The following is a 23,275-nucleotide window of genomic DNA, read 5'->3' as shown; positions in this document are numbered from 1 at the left end:
GGAAGGGGGAAGCAAGAAAAATAAAGAGAAAAATATTTCAATCTGTACTCAGTTCTTCAGTTCTCTCTCTGGAGGTGAATAATATCATTTTTCATCATGAATCCTTTGGAAATGTCATGGATCATTGTATTAATCAGAGTAACTTAAGTCTTCCACAGTTTAGTATTTTTACACTATTGTTGTTACTATTGTATAATGTTCTCAGTTCTGCTCATGACACTTTGCATTAGCTTATCTAAGTCTTTCCAGGTTTATCTGAAGTCAAATACTTTATCATTTCTTACGGCACAGTAATATTCCATCACAATCATATACTACAACTTGTTTAGTCATTTTTCAATTGATATGTACTGCCTCAGTTGTCAATTCGTTGTTGTTTTGTTGTTTTTCAGTTGTGTTTTTAGTTGTGTCTTACTTTTCTTGATCATTTTGGTGGTTTTCTTGGCAAAGACACTGGAGTGATTTGCTCTTCCCTTCTCCAGCTCAATTTATAGATGAGAAAACTGACAAATAGAGTGAAATGACTTGCTGGCTCACATAGCTAGTAAGTGTCTGAGAACAAATTTGAACTTAAGAAGATGAAAGTTACTGACTTCAGACCCAAAAACAGCTACTATAAATATTTTGGTACAAATTAGCCCTCTTCCTTTTTCTTTCATTTTTTTAGGATATAGGTCTAATAGAGGAAGTGCTAATAGAGTAGAGAAATTCAGGTCCAAACAACAGTGCATTAGCATCCCTGTTTTCCCACATCTTTTCCAGAATTTCTCATTCTTTTTTTGTCACCTTAGATAATCTGATAGGTGTAGAGTGGTATCTCAGAACAGTTTGAATTTTAATTTCTCTAATTATTAGTGTAGAGAATTCTATATGACTATTTAAAGCTTTGATTTCTTCTGAAAACTGTCTGTTCACATCCTTTGATCATTTATCAAATTTTTATAAATTTGGTTCAGTTCCCTATATATTTGATAAATGAGAACTTTATCAAAGAAATTTGCTATAAACTTTCCTCCTCTACTTTTGTACTTTCCTTCTAATTATAACATTTTGTTTATGTAAAACCTTTTAGGTTTAATTTAACCAAAAGTATCCATTTTACTGTGACCTTCTTTATGATTTGATCACGAGCTCCTCCCTTATTCATAGATCTGATTGGTATTTTTTTCAGTATTCCCATAATTTGTTTATGATATTATTCTTTATGTCTCAATCATGTACCTGTTTTGAACTTATTTTATTATACAACCTAACAGGTTATTCTATGCTTGGTTTCAACCAGACTACTTTCCAATTTTCTTGCCCTAATAGCTGAGATTTTTAAATTTATCAAACACATGTTACTATGACCAATTCCTTCTATATGTCGTTCACTTAATATGCTCCATTGATCCATCACTTCAATTCTTAGCCAGTACCATATTTTTCTGTAATTATTGCCTTGTAATATAGTTTGAGATCTTTTCTTTACTTGTTTTCATTGTTTCTCTTTATACTTTTGATACCACTAGAGGAGTTTTCTTATTTTTTTCCCCTAGAGCTTTAAAATATTTCTTGGCAATTGAATTGATAAAGCAGTGAAGAAGTAAATTGATTTAGCTAATATTGTTACTTTTATTACATTAACACATCTCACTCAAGAGCAATTAATAGTTTTCTAGTTGTTTAAATCTGTGTATGAAAAGTGTTTTGTAACTGTGTTTATATAGTTCCTTTGTGTTTCTTGGCAGGTAGATTCACAAGTAATATATTCTGTCTGAAATTATTTAAATGGAATTTCTCTAACTAATACTTCCTCCGGAGTTTTGTTGGTAATACAAAGAAATATTGATGATTTATGTTGGGAAATTTTATATCCTGAAAATTTACTCAAGTTGAGCTTCTTGACTAGTTTTTTAATTGATTCTCTAGTTTTCTCTAAGTATATTATCTCAAGAGTGATCATTTTGTTCTCTTGTTTCCTGTTTTATTCCTTCTATTTCTTCTTATTATCTTATTGCTATAGTTAGCATTTCTAGTACAATATTGAAAAATAATGGTGATAGTGGACATTCTTGTTTCACCGTGATATTATTGGAATGGCTTCTAAGTAAATCCCCATTACAGATAATGTTTGCTTTTCATTTTAAATTGCTACTAATTATCATTTTACAAAAAACTCAATTTATTCCTATTCTTTCTAGTGTTTTTAATATGAGAATGGACATTTTACTTTATCAAAAGCCTTTTCTGATGTGGAGAAATTTACATGAACTTTGCTAAGTAAAATGAGTAGAACCAAGAGAACACTGTACATAGCAACAACTTTATACAAACATCAATTCTGATGATCCTGGCTCTTTTCAACAGTGATGTAATTCAGGCCAATTGCAATTGACTTTTTTTTAAAATTAAAGCTTTTTATTAACAAAACATAGGCATGGGTAATTTTTCGGCATGGGTAATTTTTCAACATTGATCCTTGCAAAACTTTCTATTCCAAATTTTTCCCTCCTTCCCCCTACTCCCTCCCCTAGATGGCAGATATCCCAATGCATGTTAAATATGTTAAAATATATGTTAAATCCAATATATGTATATATATTTATACAATTATCTTGCTGCACAAGAAAAATTGGATCTAGCAAGAAAAAAAAGCCTAAGAAGGAAAACAAAAATGCAAGCAAACAATAACAGAAAGCATGAAAATGCTATGTTGTCGTGCATACTTAGTTCCCACAGGCCTCTCTCTAGATGTAGATGACTCTCTTCATCACGAGATCATTGGAACTGGCCTGAATCATCTCATTGTTGAAGAGAGCCACGTCCATCAGAAATGATAATTGCATAGTCTTCTTGTTGCCATGTATAGTGATCTCCTGGTTCTGCTCATTTCACTTAGCATCAGTTCATATAAGTCTCTCCAGGCCTCTCTGAAATCATCCTGCTGGTCATTTCTTACAGAACAATAATATTCCGTAACATTCATATACCACATTTTATTCAGCCATTCTCCAATTGATGGGCATTTACTTAGTTTCCTTTTCTTAACACTACAAAAAGGGCTGCCACAAACATTTTTGCACATGTGGGTCTCTTTCCCTCCTTTACGATCTCTTTGGGATATAGGCCCAGAACAAACACTGCTGGGTCAAAGGGTATGCACAGTTTGGTAACTTTTTGAGCTTAGTTCCAAATTGCTCTCCAGCATGTCTGGATGTATTCACAATTCCACCAACAATATATTAGTGTCCCAGTTTTCCCGCATCCCCTCCAACATTCAGCATTATCTTTTCCTGTCATCTTAACCAATTTGACAGGTGTGTAGTGGTATCTCAGAGTTGTCTTAATTTGCATTTCTCTGATGGATAGTGATTTGGAGCACCTTTTCATATGACTAAAAATAGTTTCAATTTCTTTATCTGAAAATTGTCTGTTCATATCCTTTAACTATCAATTGGAGAATGGTTTGAATTCTTATAAATTTGAGTTAATTCTCTATATATTTTAGAAATGAGCCTTTATCCAAACCTTTGAATGTAAAAATGTTTTCCCAGTTTATTGCTTCCCTCTAATCTTGTCTGCATTAGTTTTGTTTGTACAAAAACTTTTTAACTTAATATAATCAAAATGATCTATTTTGTGATCAATGATCTCTAGTTCTCCTTTGGTCACAAATTCCTTCCTCCTCCACAGATCTGATAGGTAAACTATCCTATGTTCTTCTAATTTGTTTATAATATCATTCTTTATATCTAGATCATGAACCCATTTAGACCTTATCTTGGTATACGGTGTTAGGTGTGGGTGCCTACTTTCTTCCATACTAGTTTCCGATTTTCCCAGCAGTTTTTGTCAAATAGTGAATTCTTTTCCCAAAAGCTGACGTCTTTGGGTTTGTCAGACACTAAATTATTATAATCATTGTTCTGTGAACCTCACCTATTTCACTGATCAACTACTGTGTTTCTTACCCAGTACCAAATGGTTTTGATAACCGTTGCTTTATAATATAGTTTTAGATCTGGTACAGCTAAGCTACCTTCATTTGCTTCTTTTTTTTTTTTTTCATTAATTCCCTTGAAATTCTTGACTTTTGGTTCTTCCTGATAAATTTTGTCATTATTCTTTTTAGGTCAGTAAAATAGTTTCTTGGGAGTTTGATTGGGATTAATTTAAGTAGTATTGTCATCATTATTATATTCGCTCAATCTATCCAACCTATCCAAGAGCACTTGATAGTTTTCCAGTTGTTTAGATCTGACTTTATTTCACACAAATAGTGTTTTGTAGTTTTGCTTATATAGTTCTTGGCTTTCCCTTGGCAGATAGATTCCCAAATATTTTATACTATCGACAGTTATTTTAAATGGAATTTCTCTTTATATCTCTTGCTGTTTGATTTTGTTACTGATGTATAAAAATGCTGATAATTTATGTGGATTTATTTTGTATCTTACAACTTTGCTAAAGTTGTGGATTATTTCTAATAGTTTTTTAGTTGATTCTCTAGGATTCTCTAAGTATACCATCATATCACCTGCAAAGAGTGATAATTTGGTTTCCTCATTACCTACTGTAATTCCTTCAATCTCTTTTTCTTCTCTTATTGCCAAAGCTAGTATTTCTAATACAAAATTGAATAGTAATGGTGATAGTGGGCAACCTTGTTTCATCCCTGATCTTATTGGGAACCATTGAAATGAGGATAAACCCCATTACATATGATGCTTGCTGATGGTTTTAAATAGATGCTACTGACTATTTTAAGGAAAAGTACATTTATTCCTATATTCTTTGTTTTTTGTTTTTTAATAAGAATGGATGTTGCATTTTGTCAAATGTTTGTTCTGCATCTATTGAGATAATCATATTTTTTGTTAATTTGATTATTGATATAGTCAATTATGCTAATAGTTTTCCTAATATTGAACCAGCTCTGCTTTCCTGCTATAAATCCTACTTGCTCATGATATATTACCCTGGGGATGATTTTCTGTAATCTTTTTGCTAATATTTTATTTAAGATTTTTGCATCAATGTTCATTAGGGAGATTGGTCTATAATTTTCTTTCTCTGTTTTCATCCTACCTGGGTTAGGTATCAAGTACCATGTCTGTGTCATAAAAGGAATTTGGTAGGACTCCTTCATTCTCTATTTTTTCAAATAGTTTATATAGTATTGGAGTTAATTATTCTTTAAATGTTTTGTAGAATTCACAATTAAATCCATCTGGTCCTGGGGATTTTTTCTTAGGGAGTTGATTAATAGCTTGTTCTATTTCTTTTTTATTTCCTCTTCTGTTAATCTGGACAATATATATTTTTGTAGGTATTCCTCCATTTCACTTAGATTATCGAATTTATTGGCATAAAGTTGGGCAAAGTAACTCCTAATTATTGCTCTAATTTCCTCTTTATTGGTGGAAAGTTCTCCCTTTTCATTTTTGGGACTAACAATTTGATTTTCCTCTTCCCTTTTTCTGATCAAATTCACTAAAAGTTTATCTATTTTGTTGGGTTTTTTTTAATAAAACCAACTTTTAGTTTTATTTATTAATAGTTTTTTTTGTTTCAATTTTATTAATCTCTCCTTTTATTTTTAGAATTTCAAGTTTGGTATTTGATTGGGGGTTTTTAATATGTTCATTTTCTAGCTTTTTTCATTGCAAGTCCAATGTATCAATCTACTCTTTACTTTATGCAAGTAAGCATCTAGCGAAATAAAATTTCCCCTTATTACCACTTTGGCTGCATCCCATAAATTTTGGGATGTTGTCTCATTATTGCCATTCTCTTGGATGAAATTATTAATAGTGTCTCTGATTTACTGTTTCACCCATTTATTCTTTAGGATGAGATTATTTAGTTTCTAATTACTTTTTGGTCTATTTTCTCCTGGCCTTATATTGCATATGATTTTTATTGCATCATGATATGAAAAAATGCATTTATTATTTCTGCCTTTCTACATTTGATTTTTAGGGTTTTATGCCCTAACACATGGTCAGTTTTTGTATTAGTTCCATGAACTACTGAGAAAAGAGCAAACTCCTTTTTGTCTCCATTTAATTTTCTCCAAAGATCTATCATACCTCACTTTTCTAACATTTTGCTTATCTCCTTAACTTCTTTCTTATTTATTTTGTGGTTCAAGTTATCTAGTTCTGAGAGAGCAAGGTTGAGATCCCCCACTAGTATAGTTTTTCTATTTCTTCTTGCATCTCTTTTAACTTCTCCTCTAGGAATTTCCATGCTGTACCACTTGATGCATATATGTTTAGTATTGATATTGCTTCATTATGTATGGTACCCTTTAATAAGATATAGTTTCCTTCCTTATCTCTTTTAATTAGATCTATCTTTGCTTTTACTTGATCTGAGATCAGGATGGCTACCCCTGCTTTTTTTCCTTTACCTGAAGCATAATATATTCTGCTCTACTCGTTTACCTGTATGTATACATACTCTGTATGTATCACTATGATTTAAATGTATTTCTTGTAAACAATATATTGTAGGCTTTTAATCCAGTCTGCTATCTGCTTCTGTTTTATGGGAGAGTTTATCCTATTCACATTCACAGTTAAAGTAATGAATTCTGTATTTCCTGCCATTTTTTTTATCCTAGGTTATGCTTTTCTCTTTCCTTTCCCTCTTCCTTCCTTCCCAGTATTTTGCTTTTGATGATCCCTTCTCTCAAACAGTCCTCCTCCTTTAGAGCCCCTCCCTTCTTTTTACATCTTTCCTCTAATTCTTCTATTTTCCCTTCTATTAGTCTTTTCCTTTCTTTTCCCCCTTTCCCTCCTACTTCCCTATAAAGTGAGACAAGTTTCTTTGTGATACCAAATATGTCTGGTATTCTCTCTTAGAGCCAAATATAACGAGAGTAAGATTCACACAATGTTTATCCCCCTTCCTTCTTTCCCTCAGCTATAATAGGTTTTCTTTGCCTCTTCATGAGATGTAACTTCCCTTATTTTACCTCCTTTTCCCCTTCTTCCAGTATGATCTCCTTTCCACCTCTAGTTTCTTTTTCATATTATCATAATAAAATTAAATTATACCTCCATTCTCTAAGTATACCCATAACACACATATAGATCTCAAGAATTCTTTTCCTTTTTACCTTTTTATGCTTCTCTTGAGTTCTGTGTTTAGAGATCAATTTTTTTGTTCAGTTCTTGTCTTTTCATTAGAATTAAAAATTCACCTGTATCATTGAATGTTCATCTTCTTCCCTGAAAGATAATGATCATTTTAGCTGGATAGTTTATTCTTGGCTGTAATCCCAGTTTCTTTGCTTTTCAAAATATCAGATTCCAGGTCCTTTGATCCTTTAAGGTGGAAGCTGCTAGGTCTTGGGTAACCTTCATTGTGGCTCCTTGGTATTTAAATTGTTTCTTTCTGGCTGCTTGCAGTGTCTTTTCCTTGGTACAATAGTTCTGAAATTTAGCTATGATATTCCGTAAGAATTTAATTTTGGAATCAGTAAATTCTTTTGATGCCTATTTCACTTTCTGATTCTAAAATTTCAGGGCAGTTTTCTTTTATGATTTCCTGTAAGATAATATCTAGGTTCTTTTTTTCATCATGGCTTTCAAGAAGTCCAATAATCCTTAGATTGTCTGTCCTAGTTCTATTTTCCAGGTCAGTTGTTTTTCCTAGGAGATATTTCATATTTCTTCTTTTTTTTGTTTTTGTTTTTGTTTGACTGATTCTTGAAGTCTTATTTAGTCATTCACTTTTATTTGTTCAGTTCTAGTTTTTAGTGTATTATTTTCTTCAGTTACCTTTTTTTAGTTCCTTTTGCAATTGGCCAATTACGTTTTTTGTTCATTGCATTCTTTTTCCATTTTTTCATTCCCTCTTGCAATGATCTCATTTCATTTCCACATTTTTCTTCTAACTCTCTTTTAGGATCCTTTATGCAATCTTTGAAGAAAACCTTGTGAAATGGGGACCAGCTCATGTCTCTCTTTGGAGCTTTATCTGGAGTTGCTTTGCCTTTAGGAACCTCAGGATTTGAGGTCTATTCTCACTCTCCATAAAAGCTGTCTATGGTGAGAGTTCTTTTTTTGTTTGTTTGTTTTTTAACTCATTTTTAAGGCTTGCAGTCTGCTCAATGTAAAGGGGCGACAGCCACTTTAATTTGCCCAGGGGAAGTTCTGCTGATTGACTTCCAGTGCTGGGTAATGGCAGCGGTTTTCTCCCTGGGCTCAGTGGTTTACAATTTGTCTTTTGTAGCAAATCTGCCAAACCACCTGCTTGCAACCAGGATGTAGTAAGAGGCTCACAGAAGATTCCCAGGTGCGTGGAAACTGAAACGCTCTCACTCCCCACCCCAGCTCCTTGTCCCAGCTCCTGCTCTGTGATCTAGGCTTGGCAGACTGTCCCCCAACCCCATTGAAACAGATCTGTTCTGAAGTTCTTCCAAGGTGTCTTCTTCTGGGAATGTGTTATACTCCAGATATTTGTGGGTTCTGTAGCTCCACAGCCAGTTTAGAGGCTTAATCTGCTATTGGTTTGAGAGAAAGTCAGAGGAGGTCACAGAGATTCGTGCCTGCTCTCTGCCATCTTGACTCCGCCCCCAATTCCAATAGACTTGTGATGGAGAGAGCCATCTGTATCCAGAAAGAGGACTGTTGAGACTGAATGTGGATCACAACATAGCATTTTTAGTTTTTTTTGTTATTGTTTGCTTGCTTTTTGTTTTCTTTCTCATTTTATTCCTTTTTGGTCTAATTTTTCTTTTGCAGCATGATAAATGTGGAAATATGCATAGAAGAATTGTACATGTTTAATATATATTGGATTGCTAACTCTAAGAGACTGGAGAGGTGAAGGGAAGGAGAAAAATTTGGAATATGAGATTTTGCAAGGGTAAATGCTGAAAACTACCTTTGTATGTATTTTGATAATAAAAAGCTATTATATAAAATAAACAAAATCTTTTCCTGCATATAATTGATATATTTATATTATTTTTATTGTTTTGTTATTTACATGTTTAATATATATTGGATTGCTAACTCTCTAAGAGACTGGAGAGGGGAAGGAAAGGAGAAAAATTTGGAATATGAGATTTTGCAAGGGTAAATGTTGAAAACTATCTTTGTATGTATTTTGATAATAAAAAAACTATTATTTAAAATAAATAAAATCTTTTCCTGCATGTAATTGATATATTTATATGATTTTTATTGTTTTGTTATTGATATGGTTTGGGCTTAAAGTTTTTCTAGTACTGAACCAGCCTTACATTCCTGATAAGGTCAAACTGGTCGTAGTATATGATCTTTGTGACACATTGCTATAATCTCCTTGCCAATATTTTATTTTAAATTTTTGCATCACTATTCAATAGGGATATTGGTCTATAGGTTTTCTCTGTTGTGCTATTCTTTTAGGTATCCAAACCATATTTGTGCCATAGAACGAATTTGGTAAAACTCCTTTACCTATTTTTTCAAACAGTTTATATAGTATTAGAATTATTTGTTCTTCAATTATTTGGTAGAATTTATAATTCCATCTGGTCCTGGGGTTGTTTATTAGGGAGTTCATTTATGGCTTGTTCAATTTCTTTTTCTAAAATAGAATAATATAATGAAATTTCAATAAAAGTTATAATATTGTCAGGCATTTTTAAGTAAACAGGTTTCTAATACCTGATTGAAAGTTTAGAGCTTTCCACTAACCACTAATCCCATTGATCTGTATTTGAGGATATGAGTTAATATCATTTTAATGAAACAAATACCTTTAGTAGTTTCTGTTGAAAGCACTTCAAGGATATTGTGGACCACATAGCCAGAAAGAATAAGAATATTAGATCAGTTATCTCCCCAATCCTATCTTATTTATAGGAGTATTGTGATCTGGTGAATCATCCTAGCTAAAGACAGGTATCTCAAGGTCAGAAAAGACAGGCTTATTCTCAGTTAACGCCCATCACTTAACTTAAATAAAAAGGGAAAGGAAAAGCTAGTGAGAAAGAAATTGAGGCAGGTTGGGCAAGAGTTCAGGGGTATGTCTAGTCCCTTGCTCCAGGGCCAAGGCAAAATTGATTCCATTGTTGCTAATCCGGAATCAAATTAAAAGCAGACAGATTGTTCGTGTGTTCTCTTTTCCTCCTCTCACAAAGGAATGAAAAGACTAGAGCTGGATATAATTTAAAGCTAATGAAAAGAAAATTCACCACCTGTGTCATGTTTCAGGCCTTCCCATCATTTCCCTCCACCCTTGCCTTTCCTTGCTCTCTCTGTGGGTTTGCCAGGGACCTTGCACAGAATGGAGTAGTTGGGCATCAAAGCTGTGGAAGGCTTCCCCACTACTGCCTTAATATTAGTCACTTACTATGCAAGCAATAAGTGGAACCTGGGGGCTTTTTTCAAGTCAAGAAAGTGATGAATGTCTCTTACTTGCTCTAGTACTATGCCTTAATGAGGGTCTTTATTTCTGTTTTACTCATTGACTCAAATTTCAATGTTTTTGAGGTTCCAGAAATGCATTTCATGGCAGGTATAAGGGAAAAGAGCAACTTGTTTGCTCTTTCAGTGTCTCGTGCCATTAATGGGGAACTTTTATTTGGATGGAGGAGAGAAATAGAGACAGAGACGGAGAGAGACAGAGATAGAGACAAAGGCAGAGAGACAGAGGGAAAAGACACATACAGAGACACACAAAAATAGAAAGAGAAGATACATGCAGAGAAAGACAGAGATGGAGACAAAGTCACAGAGAGAGAGAGATACACACAGAGAGAAGCAGAGGCAGAGAGAAAGATATAGAGCAAAAAGCAGCTATTAAGATAGAAACTGAGGTAAAAGCAGAGATTTTTCTAGCTAGTTATATTTCTGCACACATTGTTATCAGGAAAGCCTAGATATGTCTTTTTCTTCCTAGAACAAGAGTAGCTCTATTATGCATGTCAGACCAATAGAAGCAAAAGAAAAATACTCTTGGAACCTATCAATAGTTTCCCTTCAGTAATTATATGATACCACCTAACAAATCCAGTGAAATCCTAGCAAGTGAAATTACCCAGTATCAGAAGGATTAGGGTTCTGATAGAGAATAGAGATATTTCATTACTTACAAACTGAACCTTTTCCCTTAGGATGGAACCAATGGATGTACCCAAATCAGAGGTGATGAAGTATGATAAATAAAAGACTCATTTTTGCATCAGATGACCTGACTTTATAGTGTTAGTTCCAACAACAGTTATCTGTGTGACCCTTCTCAAGTATTTTTTTTTATAAAAGTGGCATACAAACCTTAAAAGGGTATATAACAGTGAACTACTATTTATATTTCTAGTTCCATCAACCCCCACTGAAAATCCTTAAAAATGCAAGTCTTTGCCTCCTTAAAAGGGGTGGCCAAGTTTAAAAAGGACTAAGGAAGATGATCAATAAAACAACTATAATAATTCTACATACATATTGAAATTGGACAACTGGGAAAAAGACTGAAATGTAAGCCTTTGGCAGGTTAATCTTTGAATGAAAATAGAATGCATTTTTGGTCTCTAACGCACTCCTATCAAAAATTGGGCCCCCTAGAATGACTATTCCATTTTGAAGATACTCTGTGATCCACATCCATTCAAAATCCTAGTGAAGTGGGGCAGAGGTTAGAGCCTTGGGCCTAAAGTCAGGGAGATTGCTTTTCTTGAATTCAAATATGGCCTTGGACGCTTACCAGCTGTGTGACTCTGGACAAGTCACTTAATCCTGTTTGCCTCAGTTTCCTCATCTGTAAAATGAACTGGAGAAGGAAATGATAAAGTACGATAGTATCTTTGTCAAGAAAAACCCTCAATGAGATTGTTAGAGAGAAGGTAGGACACTGAGAGATCCATAGAGATCTCACCACTATGTTTCTATCTTTCTCTAGTCAATCAGTAAACAATTAATTAAAAGCATAGACTATTAATGAAATACCATAGCAAAAATGTCACAAGAGAAATTCAATTTGGACGTATATTCTCCCAAAACCATGCACACCATTAATGAATAAAAGTAGGTTTTATTTAGAGAACAAGTGTGAAGGACGGCATAGGAATATGTATTACCCCACACAGGTAAAGAAAACGAGGCATTCCTCTGATTCTGCTGAAGACATCTGTATTTTTTGGTGATTTTGAACTGCTCTCACTGGCCTTCTCTTTCTTCTCCCTTCCTCCCATCAAGATGTGGCGTTTCCATCAGGAACATTGCTCTTCTGGTTTCCTAGTGACTGTTGGCAATTTATGAGTACTATTTACTGGTCTCTAGTGGTCTTATTTTGCCTATTGGGTATGTATTCTTTGCTGGGCTATGACACTTGTATACCATCTTTTCTTCTCAATCCATTATCACTTCCCTCTGTTCCATACAATCACCTCATCTAGAATTAGACATCTCCAAGTACGTAGCTTGCACATTAATTTAAGGTAAGACAAAAGGTAAAGCTGAGGAGTCAAGGTCATTGTTCTTGGCCCAGATCATTCCACATCCCTACCTTTATTATATCTATCATATTATATTGATGCTATATTTTTTCCCATTATAAATCTCTACTATCCCCTTACATGCATGATTTGGAAAGTAAGGTTTTATGGTAAATTATATTCAGTATTTTCAAAGTCTAGATGTTAAATGAGACCTACCAAAGACATTTCTGAGGGACACAGCTGCATTAGAAAGCTTTTTCTAGAAATAACTCTAATTTGAATATTTTCTTCTAGTAGGTAAAGCTTGGTGGATAACACAGGAGTCTAAACATAGGACATGGGATTCCTCATTTGCAGCTCAAACCAACCTTGCTCTATTCTGATCAAGCATTTGGAACAAACAAAAAGACAAATTTCCTCTCCCCTTTTGTCTAGGGTGGGTAAGGGAGGGAACATGAGTATCTACTGTTTCTTAAAGAGGCACTCATTTTAACATGGCTAGTAATAGCATCATTGTCTAACCACACCCCAACAACAGACTACAAAGGATGAACACTTCAGTAATTCCTGTTTCACAAGAGTAAGAGTTCTAGAACCTTAGAGATGAAGGAGAATGGTCATCAAATGGCAAGTCCAGTCTCTGACTTGAACATGTAACTCTCTTCAGTAAATCCCCCTGGCATGTGTCTGTCTAACTGCTGTTTAATAATCTCTACTGATGGGGAAATTCTACCTCCTGAGGCAGAACCTTGAGCAGCCATTCTCTTTATATTATTGCTCACAGTTAGCCTACCTCATTTCTATATGTATATGAAGGATGCCTGCTCTTCCCGGGGGAGAAGACAATTCTATGAATATTTTTGAATAAAATTTTGAAATTAAAAAAAATGTCAAGTATGGAAATCAGTTTTCTGATGGTTTCCTGGAGATTTTACAAAATTGAGAAAAACAAGTCTCTGCTACCCTGGGTTGTCTATAGCAGAAGTTTTTACATTTGTTGAAGTCACAGAACATTTGTTAATAATATTTATACAGTCTTCTCAAATAGCCAAATTTTAATGACACTTACTTAACATGTGCATGTATATACACACATGTATATATATACACATATAAGCATATATTATGCATGTGAGTTTATATATGGATATGTATGTGTATATATGCATGCATAGACAGCTAAATGTACTAGTTAATAGAATAATAACAGGAGCTGGATTCAGGAACACTTGAGTTCCCATCCTATCTAAGATATTTCCTGACTGGTATAACTTTCAGAAAGTCATTTTACCTCTCTCAGCCTTAGTTTCCTCATATTTAAGATAAAGAATACTAATTGTATTTATCTCAACAAATTACTTTGTGGATCAAATGGGATAAAAGCTGAAGTGCTTTGCAAATTTGAAAGCTCTGTCTAAATGCTAGCAAGTAAAAAAAGCATATATATCATATAATATATGCATGCATAAGTATGTGAGGCAAGTGGAGGAACACAGAAAACAATTCTACTAGTTTACAATCAATGTAACAAGGAGACAAGAAGAAGGAAGAGGGGGAGAAGAAAGAAGAAGCTATGTGACTTTAGGCAAATTACTTCATCTTTCTGAGCTTCATTTTCTCATCTGAAAACTGTGGGATTAAAATAGATGACTTCTGTGTTTGGAGGGAGTAAACAACTATGCATAATGATAGCTCTCAACATTCTCTTTCAGGGATATCATTCAGCTCTGAGACAACACAATAAGCATTAGGTGATAATGATAAGAATAATGATAACTAACATTTAGATAATGCTTACTATATGCCAGGCAATGCACTAAGCTTTTTACAATTATTTTTTGAACCTCATAATAATATTAGTAAGTCGGGTCTATTATTATCGTCATTTTACAGATGAGGAAACTGGGGCAAACAGGTTAAATGAATTACTCAGAGTCACACAGATAATAAGTGTCTGAGGTTCAATTGAACACAGGTCTTCCCAATTCTGGATCTAGTATTCTATTCCTTTGTCCATCTAAGGAATAAGGGGTTATAGGAGTTGTATTAAAATTTTTCTGACCTTTTTAGGCAAGGATGCTTTTTTAGGTGATACTTAATAAATTCTTATTTATTCATTTTTTGTTACTGTTTTTGATCAGGGAAGAATAAATCAGTAATCTCTCTTAGTCTTCACCTACTGATGTTTTATCACATTCCATAAATAGATGCTACTATCCTACTCAAATCTACTGCCATCTCTATACTTGGCCTCCTTTCATTTGAGCACATAAGCTAATGCTTTCAACAAGCATTTATTAAGCACCTACTATATTCAGTGTAGGGGCAGGTAGGTGATGCAGTGGATAGAGCCTGGGGCCTGGAGTCAGAAAAACCTGAGTTCAAATCCAACCTTAGACATTTACTAAATGTGTGCCTCTGGGCAAGTCACTTAACTGTTTGCCTCAGTTTCCTTCTAATGAGCTGGAAAAGGAAATGGCAAACCATTATTGCCATTCCAGTGTCTTTACCAAAAAAACCCAAATGGGGTCACAAATAGTCAGACATGATTGAGCAACAAATCACAGTGCCTGCCATACAGTAAGTGCTTGGTGATTTAACTTGACTAGGGTTGGGGGAGATAATTAGGGTTAAGTGACTTGCCCAGAGTCACACAGTTTGTAAGTGTCTGAGACCATTTTTGAACTCAAGTGCTCCTGACTCCAGAATGGGTACTCAGTGACTTTTTGAAAGGCTTTTCTCCTTATTTTGTGAAATGGCACTCTTGTGTCTGCTTCTCTATTTCTCTCTTCTTCTCTTCCCTATTTTTCTCTCTTTTCTGTCTCCATCACGTTTCTCCCTTCTCATTACTCTTAATTGTAGGCATTCTACTGCATGTAGATCTCCTAAATGTAGTCATTCTGGCCTCAGCCTTCTCTCAACAAGCTCTGCTTTCCTTTGTTAACTGCCATTTCCTTGGCCTCTAATTTCACCGTTAGGCAAATGAACTCCAATTTCTATTTCTAGCATTTACCTGTGTGAATGTTATTCCCATAGTTCTACCTGCCTGATGGACCCCTTCAACTGGATGCTGCCTCAAATTCAACATGATTAAATTGAACTCATCTTTTCACATTAATCGAACCACATTTCCTGTTTTCTATAATGGTTAATGGTTGCACCATAGTTCTAGTTTAGCAAGCTCAAAACTTTAATCACTTCTCCCATTCCCCCTTTTTTCTCTCTCATTTTTTCTTTTTTTCCTTCTCTCTCATCTCCTTACTTTCCTAGTTTCTTTCTCTCTTTCTACCCCTCTCTTCCCTCCTCCCTTTCTTTTTTCCTTTCTCCCTTTCCCTCCTTTTCCTCCCTTTCTTCCTTCTCTCCACTTTGTCCTTTTTTTCACTCCTCTCTTTTCCTCCTTTTCCTCTCTCCCTCCTCCTCCCCTCTCTTCCTCTTATCCTTCTCTCTTTCTTCTTCCCTTTCTCTCTCCCTCTTCCTTCCTCTTCCTCCTTCTTTCTCTCCCCTTCTTCCTTCTCAACACTCATTTTGTCCTACTCTTTCCCATCTGTCTCTTATCTCTTTCTCTCTCCCTATCTCTCCTCCCATTCTTCTTCCTTCCCTCCCTCTCCCTCCTCTTTCTCTCCTCTTTTCCTCTCTTCCCCCTCTTTCTCCTTCCCTTCCTAATGGAAGAAGGGCTAATTTGGGTCTGGCTGTGTGTTTAATGTTGATTTATAATTCTTAGGCATGCTGATGTCAGTACAAATCTAGTTTAGCTCTTCATTGTAGGTATACCAAGATATGTCAGTTTATAGAACTTCCCCTTTTAGGTCTGGGAATCAGAGATGTCCAGACTAGCCCTGACCTATACTGTCCTGCAGAAATTAATGGGTAGGCATTTTGGGGAAGCACAAAAAGCTTTGTGGAGCTTTACAGCTAAAAAGAATCTAAGAAATCACCTAGACCTGGGTTGCAAAGTAAGCACATAAGTTAATACCTATAGTAAGTGGAAGGTATAAATTTCCCCATAATAGGGATCATTTCCTTCTTTATCTGTCATCCTCAGCACTTGGCAGATAGGAGGCAGCTGTGTGACAAAGTGAATAGAGCACTCATCCCAGTCAGGAAGACCTGAGTTTAGATTCAGCTCCAGACATTTATTGGGTGACCCCAGTCACTCACTTTGTTTGCCTAAGGTTCTCTATCAGTAAAGGAATAATACTACCACCTACTTATGAGAGTTGTTATAAGGATAAAAAAATAATTTGTAAAGCAATTAACATTGTGCCTGACACATAATAAGTACTTAAGTGCTACTTCTCTTCCCCTTCCCTTCTTTTCTTCCCCTTCCCTTCCTTCCTTCCCTTAATAGGTTGATTTTTTGACTTCTAATTTCCATTTCATTGCTCTTTTCACCCTAACTGATGGGCATCTACTCAATTTCCAGTTCCTTGGTACAACAAAAAGACTGAGTAGATATTATTGCTCTTCTGGAAGGAAAAAGGTGATAGTATTGGTCACAGGTCTTACAGCCTTCAAAGTTATTCATTCTTACATTGTTGTTACAAAATGGACATTTCAGTACTCCAATGGATCCATAATCTAATCATGCAGCGGCTCCTTCCTATAACAGGCGGCAAACCAGCCATGTCTTCAATTCAGGTTACACTGAGGATATACAGCTATTCTTTCCTGCACCCTCCAGCTCAAAGACCAAAAAACCGAAACAACAACCACCACCATTCTGAGCTTCCCTCCAGTTTCTTCCTCAAGAATTATTCCAGTGATCACAATCCACCCACAGATTTAAATTCCCTTCATACGCTTTTCTATGATCCAGATTCACTTGGGCTCCATAACCCCTATCAGTGCTCACCTATAAATCTGCCCTGAGTTCATGCCTCATGAAAAAGGCCTTTACCTGGCTTTTATTTTATTTTTAAAATTACATGAGTCCCCCTTTTTATTCCTTACTTTCATCATATGACTAGTCCAACTACTTTCCCAATCATAATTCTCCTTTATAATATATGTCATGCCATGTTTTGCAGTTAAGTCATTGTTGATATGATCAAGCTACATAAATCTGTTCTTTTGGTTGTCTTCACTTAGATATAGTTTGGTGCTGTGCAGGATCTCAGAATTCAGAGTCTCAATTCTCTTTTTGCTTATGTGGTCTTGGCAAATCTTCTATTATCTCTGGGTCTTAGTTTTCTCATTTCTAAAATGAAAGGATTAGACTAGATGATCTTATATTCCCTTCCAACTCTAAATCCATGATCTCTGTGACTTAAGAAATCTAAGATGATTTTTTGATACATAGGTTAATTCCAGAAGGTGTAAGCATCATAGAATCAAAGATTAAGGTCACTCACAACTTTGACTCCCAGAGATTGTAGTTTTTCATGATAACAATAATAATAACTTGCATTTATATAGTGCTTTAAGGTTTGCAATGCACATTATAAACATTATCTCCTTTGAAGTAGGTAAAATAGCATTTTTCAGCAGATGAAGCAAGTGAACATCAAAGGATTAAGTGATTCACTTATACTTACAGTCAGTGTGAGTGAAAAACCTTCCTAATTCCAAGCCCAGTGCTCTGTCTCTAAGCAAAATAATATTAGTGTTAAAAATATAAATATTTGTTTCAAGGAACAAAATGAGATCATTTAAATTTTGTAAAATTTCCCAAATTCATCCCAGCCTATTATTCTCCAATTCTAGGACACCATCATTGTTAATCTCCATTGTTCCTCCAAGACATACTCATGCACACATGCAGTGAGAAAGAAAGAGACGGAGAGATAGAGCTTCTGCAGGACCTCACCATCTGTATCAAGGATCCTTTTTTTTTGTTTTTTTTGTAATGTGGAGCTTACATATTAGAATAATTTTTAAATGCACAAAAATATAAACAGTTGCAAAGAAAACCAATTATGTTAAAATACAATTACTAAAATATTTGTTTAAAAGTAAATGAACCCTACAAGGTGGGTAGACTAATGGGAAAGGATAAAGCGGGAGAAGGGTAACAAAGGATAAGATGGGGTACAGAAGGGTATTTTGATTAATAAAAGTGAGATAAGATGTGTAGATTAATGGAAATGGGATAAATAAAGAAGGAAAAGTTTGGGGGAGAAGATAAGGGAGAGATCCATGGATGGGGAAAGGTTAACTAGCAAGGCCAGTTAAGGAGCAGAATTAAATGAGAAGAATTAGCAGGAATAGGAAATAAGAGATATACATAAACACTATAACAAGGATCAGGAGTAGAATTTATTAGGGAAAAAAGTAGAGCTGTCATTAATCTTAGATAAAAGTCAAACAAAGATTCAGTCAGGAGAGAAATCTACATTATATATCAGTCATATTAATATTGTTTTGAATGCATGCTTACATATGGATAAATGCATATGTATATATGTATGTGTCTAAGTATATGTGGGTACATATACATGTAGGTCTAAGTATGTATGTATATAAATATGTGTATATATAAATATATCTGTGCTTAACTGTAGCCTGCTTTGGAGAGGTTAGGGAGATTAAAAGGGGGGAAAGAATAAAGTAAAAAATAGGCAGAAGAGAACAAAAAGTAACCTACAAGGTTATAGCTGACTACTTAATTGTTCAGGACAGTTAGATGATACAGTGAATAGAGCATTGGGCCTGGATTTCAGACACTTACTAGCTATGTGATCCTGGACAAGTCATTTAACCCTATTTTCCTCAATTTTCTCCTCCACGAAATGAGCTGGAAAAATAAATGACATATCAGTACAGTATTTTTGCCTAGAAAAATCCAAATAGGGTCAAGAGTCAAACATGTACAAATGCCTGAACAACTATTATACCCTATTTGATTTTATACCCCATGTTCTTTCATATTCCATGAAGTACAAATGAGGGAAGCGCAATATAAATATTTAAAGAAAGGATCCTGAGAGGCCACATAGTCAAACATTATCTGAACTACAATCCCCTCTACATCTTACTTAAAAAGTAGTCATTCAGCCTTTGCTTCAAGACTTCTAGGAAGGTGAACCCACCATCTCCAAAGGCGACCCATTTTATCTTGTTAATTTTATTTTCTGGAGGAAAGCTAAATAAATCCAGTCCTTCCTCTATGTGACAATTCTACAGATATTTGAATATGGTTATCATATTGCCTCTGAGATTTATCTTGTCCAATTTCAATATCATCAGTTCCTCAACCAACATTCATATGACATTATCTCAAGCCCATTTACTAGACTGATTGCCCTTCTCTGGACTTTTTCTAGTTTACTAATGTCCTTCTTAAAATGTGATGCCCTGAACTAAAAAGACAAAAAAAGAGAGAGAAAAAGAAAAACTCAAGGTTTTAGTCTAAATATGGTTGGTCTAGGACAGATACAACAGAATAACTATCTCCCTAGAGTTGGACACTTTGATACTCAATGCAACATAAGATCGAATTATCTATTTTGGTTTCTGTGTTACCCTGTTGATGTATGTTGATGTATGTCAACTGAATCCTCAGATATTTCAACCAAAAATGAATCTAAGTAGATTGTAATCTAGACTCATCATATTGCCCACAAGAATAACATGAGAGATTTGTAAAATACATCTATTATATTCCACTGATCCATATGTTTGGTTACTTTGCCAAAAAAAAGAAAATGAGATTGATCTGATGTAATCTGAATCTAGACAAAGCCATGAATCTGTGATCACTGTATACATTTTTAGGTGTTCACTAAAGATTATTATAATAATATTTTGTAGGATTTATGATCTGATATGGTTATTCCCTCTAAAGGGAGAGCTAAACACCCATTCATACCTTGTCATTCTATGTGACTCTTCTTATCCTATAAATTCATCATAATATAATAATAATTGCTAATATGACACATGCTACACACTGTGCTAAGTGCTTTACAATTATGGTCTCATTTGTTCTTCACAACAACGGTGGGATATAATTGTTCTTATTATCTTCATTGTGTTTTCACAGCTAGGAAGTGTTCCAAAGCACCATCTGAATTTAGGTTTTCCTGACTCAGGCTCAATGCTCTATCTCCTGTAGCCTTAGCTGTCTCATGACATGGTTCAGGTAGCTATACCTACTGATGCTAAATCTCATCTTGTGTCTCTATTGATATTGTTCATGTGCCTCCTAGTGTACAGTCCTTCTTAGTAACAGCAGACTATTTAAGCCAAACAGGCATTTCTCCACTGACATGTGTGATACCCACAACTTTCATTCTCTAGAGACTGTGGTATTCCATGACTAATACTCACGTAGATCATCAGAAGGATAATGATGTTTTAAAATGGGCCTTTGATATAGGGAGAATCTTGGATTCTTTAAAAATTGTTGCATAAATTCTTTTTTACAATCTAAGGTACTTTTCTTCTCAGTTCAATTCTGAGTCTAGTTCATGTTCTAGCTATAGTATATGTCCAAGATATATGTACTACCGTTCTATCTAGAGACTGTTTACTATGCTGTACACACATATTCCTTATCCACTTAGTTTTCCTTGTTTAGTAAAGAAAACTGAACTCTTCCAACTGATTAAGGATCTCATTTATGAGGTTCTGTGATGTTCTGAGGCTTAATGCCAGCAGCACAATATTATCCTTATTTGCAAATCTCTTTAGCAACTGCACCATTGATTTCATTTTATTTGTTTGTTCTAGATTCCTGGCAATATCATTTGAACTTATGTGAGTCACCAGAAAATGATGGAACTTGTCCATTTAGACAAGTTTTAGCAAGTTCTTTATTATGGCTTAAGATACGTGTACAGAAAGACAAAAGACCTCTCTTATTATTTGCAAAGAGAAGATCAGAAAAGGAGACAAGCTAGTCATATAATAAAAATGAATCAACAACCTTGAGATATCATTTTATACTTATCAGGTTGATTAAAATTATGGAAGAGGAAAGCAACAAATGTTGGAAGAGGTGTGGAAAGATTGGGACACATTCATTGTTGGTAGAATTGTGAACTGGTCCAACCATTTTGGAGAGCAAGCTGGAATTATACCAAAGAGTTATAAAATCGCCTATGTACTTTGGCCCAACAACATCACTACTAAGCATATTTTCAAAAATGATTAGGAAAAAAGAAAAATGTTGACAGCTGCTTTCCTTATGGTGACAAAGAACTGCCAAACAACTGGGCAATGATTGAACAAGTTGTGCTATATGATTGTGATGGAATACTACTGTGCTATAAGAAATCATGAGCTCAATGATCTTAGAAAAAGATGGAAAGACTTGGATAAGATAAGTGAAATGATCAGAACCAAGAGAACATTGTATATAGTAACAGCAAAATAGTTAACTATTTTGTTAACTAACAGCTAACAATTAAAGCAGTTATTTAAGAAAGACTGAGTGAATAAGTCATGTTGAATATTATAAATACTGAAATTAATTATAAAGGACATATGAAGAAAGCTGCTATCTGCACCAGAGAAAGAACTGATAAATAGAAATAGTATAGAATTATATACATATTATATTATATTATATACATGTATGTAAATATGCATGTATGTATATAAGCGCAAATTTATATATGTATATATATGTGTAAATATATATATGTAGATCCAGATGCACCTATTTGTGTGTAATGGTGATCATCTCTAAGATAGGAGGAAGGAAGGAAAAAAAATGTATATAACTTTCTAATATATTTAAAAGGAATAGCAAATTGTATGTAATAGATTTTCAGTTTCATATGCAATCATCTATGTTATGAAAAAAATAAAGATTAACACATAAACAAGTTATTGCCCAGCTACCCATGTGTTGTATGGAGACCCAGAAGAAGGTGCTTTAGTACATTGATTAGATATACAGAGAGGATCTACAGATGAGAACCAAATTGAATAAGATGTGGATATTTAAGCAAACACTCACTGAGTATCCCTCAGTGTATCAGCACTGATACATATACTAATGTGTTGATGATACACTTTCATAAAGTTTATTACTAACTTCAAGAAAAGAGATGGAATGTGCTGGACAGAGTTATAAAATATGACATTGCGAGTCTGACTTAGTCAAGAAATGACTGGTAGCCAAAAGGGAAGTCATATCTGAATTAGCTATCTCTTCATAGCCATAGGATGACTTTTTAAAGCAAAGGTCCTAATCAATGTAACATTAGAAATGAAGGAAAAAATAGACATGCAGTGTACTTATTTTTTTATACTCTGAGATTTATCCAGATCGTCCTTCTCTCTGGTCATCATGACAATGTTTCATTTCCCATTTGAGGATCTGTTGATCTTGAGACGTGGTAAGAAGCACTCTACCTCTGCCTTATAGAATCCCTCTCTTCCTTCAATAGCTCAGCTCAGACATTGCTTCTACGTGAAGCCTTCTTCTCTCCATCCCCAAATGTTAGGAACTTCTTGCTCAAATTATCTTTATATTTAATATCTTAATATTTAAATTTAATATTTACTTATATGTCTTCTCTTTATACTTATAGATGTTCTTGTTTTCTTACCCCGTAGAATATAAGCGTCTTGAGAGCAGGGATTTTGGATTCTTTGTATTTGCATTCTTGTGGGCAGCTGGGTAGTACAATGGATAGTGCTAGACCTAGAGCCTAGAAGGGAAATCTGGCCTCAGATATTTGTTAGCTGTGTGACTCCAGATAAGTCACTTAACTCTGTTTGCCTCAGTTTCCTCATATGTTAAAATGAATTGGAGAAGGAAATAGGAAACTACTCCAGTAACTTTGCCAAGAAACTCCTAAATGGGGTCATGACGAGTCAGAGAGGAATGAAATGATTGAACAACATCAACAATTAATTAATGCTGGTAGACTGATCGATTGCTGGAAAATAAGACCATAAAAT

The sequence above is a fragment of the Sarcophilus harrisii genome, chromosome 5 (assembly GCF_902635505.1).
Source record: "Sarcophilus harrisii chromosome 5, mSarHar1.11, whole genome shotgun sequence".
In the NCBI taxonomy this organism is placed as follows: Eukaryota; Metazoa; Chordata; class Mammalia; order Dasyuromorphia; family Dasyuridae; genus Sarcophilus; species Sarcophilus harrisii.
The sequence above is the reverse complement of the archived record's forward strand: the minus strand, read 5'-3'. Positions refer to the sequence as shown.